The 6,618-nt window shown below is 30.6% G+C and overlaps 1 long non-coding RNA gene across 3 annotated transcripts; it reads right to left on the bottom strand.

Annotated features, from left to right (window-relative positions):
* Positions 1-391: 391 nt before the first annotated feature.
* Positions 392-3,807, bottom strand: LOC123884857. 3 transcript variants are annotated; one of them, XR_006800964.1, is made up of 6 exons: positions 3,520-3,807; positions 3,305-3,413; positions 2,649-2,713; positions 2,398-2,550; positions 989-1,727; positions 392-829 (listed from the first exon to the last, which is right to left on the bottom strand). It is a non-coding gene; the product is annotated as an uncharacterized LOC123884857 (long non-coding RNA). The 3 variants fall into 3 exon arrangements; XR_006800963.1 differs by lacking the exon at positions 2,649-2,713 and having other exon boundaries at positions 989-1,058; positions 1,672-1,727; positions 3,520-3,800; XR_006800962.1 differs by lacking the exon at positions 2,649-2,713.
* Positions 3,808-6,618: the final 2,811 nt, after the last annotated feature.

Below are 6,618 nucleotides of genomic sequence, written 5' to 3'. Positions count from 1 at the left end.
ACATGTTAGAGACAGAATTAGAGACGGATTTGATTCTGTCTTTGATTTCCTCGTCTCTAAACTATCAGAGACGGATTTTATATTCCGTCTCTGATTGGAGACGGAATTTATCCGTCACTACCAAATAAAAATCTGTCTCTAAACATTGAATTCAAAACACAATAATCCGTCTCTATTGGAGACAGAATTATCCGTCTCTATATTTAAATAATTATGTCTCTAAAATTCGGTCTCTAAACATAGAATTCCGTCTCCATAGAGACAACACATTTTCCGTGTCTAATAATTATTATTTTTTGTCTGTTTAGTAATTATAAATGCTTATACAATTTTTTAAATATTAATTTTTATTTACTCTATGTAATTCATATAATTCTAGAATGTGAGAATATTAAAAAAAAAAAATCGACACCAAATTTGCAAATTAACATAAAAATGTATGTCATTCTTACAAAGTATCAAATGCGCTACTACGGCACTACATAATAATATCAGACATAAAGTTGTCCAACACAAAAAAATACATATAATTGATTTAACGAAAATACATAACGGAAAATAACTAAAACTAAACTTCACTGGATTTCAAAGATTCTTTGATAGTGGCTGCTTGAGATCCTAATCCAAATATGTTTCCCTTCTTGTTAATGCCTCCAACCACTTCATGTATATACTATCATCATCAGATTGTTGGCTATGTTGTCTGCTATCCTCACCTCTTTGAGAGTTTCTCTCAAACAATTTAGTTTATGCATATCAATCTCCTCTCATCATGTAGAGAAGCAACTCTTAGCTCTTCCTCTAGCTCTACCAAAGTTTATGTAACTCTCTGAAACCAATTCAAAATCAAATATTAGCAATTAGCATAATATGTGCATGAATTAACTACATCAATTGTTGTCAAATTATATAAGTGTAGGAACTAACTAACATTATGTGAATTAAAAATATAGAATTTGAAAGAAGCTGACAAGTTTTAATGGCATACCTTTTAAGTTGGTCTGGAACAAATTTTCCTTCCTGTATCCTTCACTTGGTCATGGAACTCTTTGGGAAGTCTAGAGTATAAATTTGAAAAAGTGTTTAGGTTTATTAAAATAATATAATCAAATGATAGGATACTTACCAAATGACATGATGTGGAGGTTAGAATCAAATCATTGTCTAATATCGATCAATTAGATGTTAGGCGCTTGTGGTATAAAACCCGTTTTGGGATACTAATTATTGACCAGAAAGAAGCACAGATAATTAAATATCGGAACATGACAATATTCAATATATATAGTTTTCTACATTTGCAATATTGGCATGCTAAATTTATTAGATGTTGGATATCAGTTCAAGAAATTGTGCATCACTCTAGTCCTCGAAAACTATAACATTCAGTTTCTTCACTGCAAACAGATACAAGGATCATTCCAAAGATTTTAAGCATGTGAAGCACCAATAAAAAAAAACTCATTATCTTGAGAATGAGAGATAAACGACACTTACAAGGTAAAACTAAAACTAAAATTGATTTCAGACTTCATAAAAATGAGCAAACAAAAACACACAAATTTGACACTCACATTTTCCACAAAGTTAAAGTAGTCATAGACACAAACAAACAAATTCCACTAGTCTTACATGTACAAGGTTCACCAGAAGCAGAGTTACTGGCCATACCTGCTCTGTTGCTTCACTCTTCCACACACTCACTTTGCATAAATCCTTCAAATAATCTGTCAAAAGAGGAACATCATTTACAATAGGAAAAAGAAAAACAGAACCAATAATTAAAGAAAAGATAAAAAGGGATATCTACACATGCAGCTTCAAAACAAAACTTAGAAACAATAAGCATAATAGTTTATTTATGGAAGTCACAATAGTAAAAACCCAACATGAGAAAAATAGAATCTCTAGAACATGAAAGGAACACAACTTATCAAAGTTCCTATTAAGAGAGTGAAGGCAATGCCACAAAACATAAGGTATCAAGCATAAGATCAAAACATGATATATATCAGTGCTAAAGGATACATGTCATATACTAGCATATATTAGCATTCAAATTGATAACAATCCTAAATGAAAATTAATCTAATCAGATCCCTTCACTCATAGTTCAATCTTATTAATTCCAATACATATAATAACTAGACAGCCTAATGCAACTTCAGTATGACATCAGTTAAAGTTAACAAAGGTATGCTGTATCAAATAATACTAAAAAAGACAACAGAGACAATCATTATAGTGTTTATTTATGTTTGTCAGCTATGAACAGTGGAGGTGGCTTTATCTAATTTATAGTACAGAGAACTCTGGAACATTAAATCAGGTTCAAACTCATAGTCAATAATATATAGGTCACTTTGTTGGTGATCGGGTGGCATTGAGTTCCTTTACCAGAAGCAGGAGCAATGGAAATCATAACATGCAGTGGATCTTCCGTCTACGCCATTTCCAGATTTGGCAAGTCCATATTGTTGTCTCAAGCTCCCTAAATTGTCTAGAGCTCTTTCAAACAAGCAGAATATCTCATCCTTCACAGCTAATGATCTGCAATGCATTGACCACTCAAACATTAATTTAGACAAACAAGGTAGATACATGATAATAAAATCAATAACAAAATTAGAATCATTGCAATCTAGTACCGGTCTAGCTAACATGTCACATAGACACTACAATCAACCACCTCAGATAAGAGAGCCTTCAACTTCTGAAGTTATTTGTATGATTGCCGAGAGATATCATAAGGTATCATGAGACAAGCAAAGTAAAACGGAAAATCATAAGGTATCATGAGAGATAAAAAAATATTATCAAATATTATCGGTGGAAAATGAATTAACGAAACTTGATCAAAACAATGTTGCTCATCAAGGCATATGGTTATCATATGTCAAAACCAATCCAATAATCAATAAACCATCTTCCCACATTCTAAATTTAATTCACCTAGATTTTCATATCAAAACGCTTTTTTTTTTTTTCAATCAAAACAAGGTTGAAACTTCACTAACCTGTATCCCAATTTCAGCAACACACCCGAAACCAACTATTTATTAACAATTATTCAGTACAGCAGAGTATAGTACACGGACACTGAATAATTTTTAAACAAGCAGAGTAAGCAAACAACATGAAGAACAGTAAGAATCATAATGTAAAACCAAAAAATCCCTAAACTTTTGATAGATAGCTAGTGATCTAAGAATATTAAATCCAAAAACAAAATCTACAGATTTTGAGAAATACCAAATGAAAATCGTAGAAATATAAAGGAAGATGAGTCGAGGAAGAAGAAAACCATTGTTGTCGTTCGAAATCTGACCCTAACGCCCAAAACATCTTCAAATATGTGTTCTACCGAACTTTCTATTCTCCTCTTAGCTTACGCGGCATCAATTCTTGCATTCCTGGATGTTTTAGGGTATAAGAGATTAAGAGGAAAGGGCCTACTAATAGAAAAACTGTAAACTCAGAAAACCTAGATCTATTGTTTAACGAGAAAAGAGAGAAAACCTGAACCATCAGCGTTGTCATGGTCCCATCGCGTAATCAGTTGTATTTGCCGTTAATGTTCCAATCAAGCTTCGACAAAGCAGTGGATTGATCGGATCTTGAAAGGAGAGGTATATACTTCAGGTTCGAAGAGAGATTGGGAAAGGTTTTTTTTTTTTTTTAATAATTTTGGGAAAGAATGATCTGAGAGCAAAAGGTTTAAGAGTAACTGCAAAAGAAAGAAGAAAAAATTGAAAGCAAAGAGGGGGAAAAGTAAAGTGAAAAGCGGGGAAACCAAAATTTGGAGAGCGCTTGGTGAATTTGTTTTTAGTTTTTACTCCGTATTTGCAGAGATTAGAGAGAATTTGTTTTAGATTTTTTTAAGAAAATAATTATTTATTTTTTAAAAAAAGTTATTTTATTATTTTGATAGTGTTTGTAATAGATTTTTAAAGTCTTATTTTTAATTTTAAAATAAAAATTTAATATTAATAGTTTTTTAGAATATGTTTTTTTTTAAATAAGGCACTTAGGTGCTTCACATTTAAAAATAAAAAATAAAAATTTATGATAGTAAACGAACGGAAATTATCTTTAGAATTTTATAAAAAATTTTAAAACAAAATTATTATTTTTAAAGCTTAAAGTACAAATGCACTCTAAAACAACCCCCTGAAATTTAATAAAAGAATTCGAGAGTTTCTCTTTTATTCCCCTCAATTTTCAAGGTTTTGTAAACCCTCCACTAAAAATGCCTCCCAAAATATTGTAGAAATCTAAGAGATGGGTGAGAAAGAAAACATCAAGAAACTTAAGAGAAGAGCATTACCTCTGAATTGTGATCGAAGGTGGTGAGAATCGTGACTGGCGGTGGTGATAACGTGTGATAGAAAATGAAATCGTGACTAGTTAGCAGATTGAGTTTGAACGACAGAGTTAGATCAGCGGAAAAAGAAAAGGGACTGAGTTAATGAGTTTGTGAGCGTTAAGTCATCGTGAAGAGAAAGGGGAAATTGTGACTCAGGAAAATGTGTTTTATAACATTAAAAAAGTCTAATTATAAAAAAAATAAAATAAATCATTTTGTTTAAAATTTTGAGCGGGCAATAAAAAAACTGGCGTGAAATTTATGGCGGGATGAATTTTCAATGTTATTTCGTTTAGAGACGGATTCTAGAGACAGATTAATTCAGAGACGAATAAATTCTGTCTCTGACAAATGTTTGACTATTTCAATATCAAGTTGACTAATTAGAGACGGATATAGAGACGAAAACTATTAGACACGGAAAAAATCTGTCTCTAATTTTCGTCTCCAACTATTGTTTTCAATTATAATTATAAAAATAATAAATTAGAGACGGATTTAGAGACAAAACTTTGTTGAGACAGAAATTTCTGTCTCTAAAATCCGTGACTAATACATATATTTTAATTTTGGTCTCTAACAGCTTTTTTTCGTCTCTAATTTCGTCTCTATTAGAGAAGAAACAAATTCTGTCTCTAAATTCCGTCGGTATTTAAGATTTTTCTAGTAATTTTTTAAATAGGATGATTCGTGTGTATGATTTTTTACCAATTCATTGTGATTAATTCACATCGTGACGACCGTATTTCGTAACGCAACAGCTATAACAACCGAAATCGTGAAATCCTTGACGTGACCGCGACCGCTATTTAAAACCTATACTCATAGTCCACTAATAATCCTTTCATTACATATTAAGGAACAACTATTTGTAATTTTTTTTACTCATTCACAATTAGGAAAATCAAAACTAACCTTGTTTTAGTCAAAAAAAAAAAACATGAAACTAACCTTGTCAACACACACAATGACAATGGTGGTGGAGCTACTTGAAGAAGAGAATGTAAAAATACCAATATGAAAAGTGCAGGAAATGTGTAGTAGAAAAACTAAAAGCTAAAGGTTAGAGAAACAAGTAGGAGAAGTTGTAATAAGTGGTGAATTCCCACTAAAATTTCATCTATCCTCTGTGTTATTTTCTCTCTCTTCAAAGTGTCTTTTTTATTAATTTTTTCTGTGATGTTTCTCAGCCATTGGATTGAAAACTAGAGAGATAGCTGGAGAAAGGCAACAGAAGAGGATCCAAACCCAAGTTTTGATGATCAAAGTCTCATCAATTGGGTGAGAACCACCTTGAGTAGCAAGTGCAAGTTCTCTTTTGTACTTCTCGTGAATATAACTTTTACTTATACCATTCTTGAACGTTCATCTACAAATCTACCATCATTGGTTGTGTGATTTTCATAATGCAGATAATTAATATAGCCATTTTTCATTACTTTTTTTTTTCCTAATTTAACATGATGTATAAAAATAAAGAACACATGTTTCTATACGCTAGGAAACAAAAATTATTGGAACTTAAAGGAGAGATTATTGTTGTCAACTTTGGATTTTCACAAAAGCATGGAAGACCAAAAGCATGGGATTTCCATTTTCTAGTGGCCTAGTTGGAGTTCTATTTGTTAGTTGGAGTTCTATTTGTTTTATTTCAGAACTAACAACACACCTGCTAAGCATTAGGCTACGCGTCGACCCGTATATGTTTACATGTTGAATTTAGATTAAAAATAAATTTTAATGAAAATAATGTTATTAATAAATAACATTGAATAAAATTGTTTGGAAATATTACACAAAAAATAACAAATATTAAAGATGTAAAATTAAAACATTAAACACAACAAACACTAAATTTTCTCGTGCATGATTGTTAGATTAAATTAGAATTTGTTTATTATAATTATTTAGAATACATATAAATTAAACTCAAATTTAATAATTAATTACTTAGATTAATGACTATTTGTTGTCTTGTATATAAATTGCATGCTCAAATGATAGTCTTTAGTAACTTATTTTTAGAAAACAATGCGAAAACATTAAATTGTAAAAAAATTATAGTTGGTCTATCATAATTAAAAGACAAATGTTAAATACTAATAGTTGTTGGAACAAAATGTCTTTATGCAAAATCTCACTCATTAAATATTTTGATGATAATTTAATATAACAAATCAACATTCTGGTCCATCATTTAATTAAATTAAACTCAACATCAAGATTTCATAAAAAAGAAGACCAGAAATAGT

This window comes from Trifolium pratense, linkage group LG5 (assembly GCF_020283565.1).
Source record: "Trifolium pratense cultivar HEN17-A07 linkage group LG5, ARS_RC_1.1, whole genome shotgun sequence".
NCBI lineage: Eukaryota > Viridiplantae > Streptophyta > Magnoliopsida > Fabales > Fabaceae > Trifolium > Trifolium pratense.
This window is presented reverse-complemented; position numbering and strand designations above follow the sequence as displayed.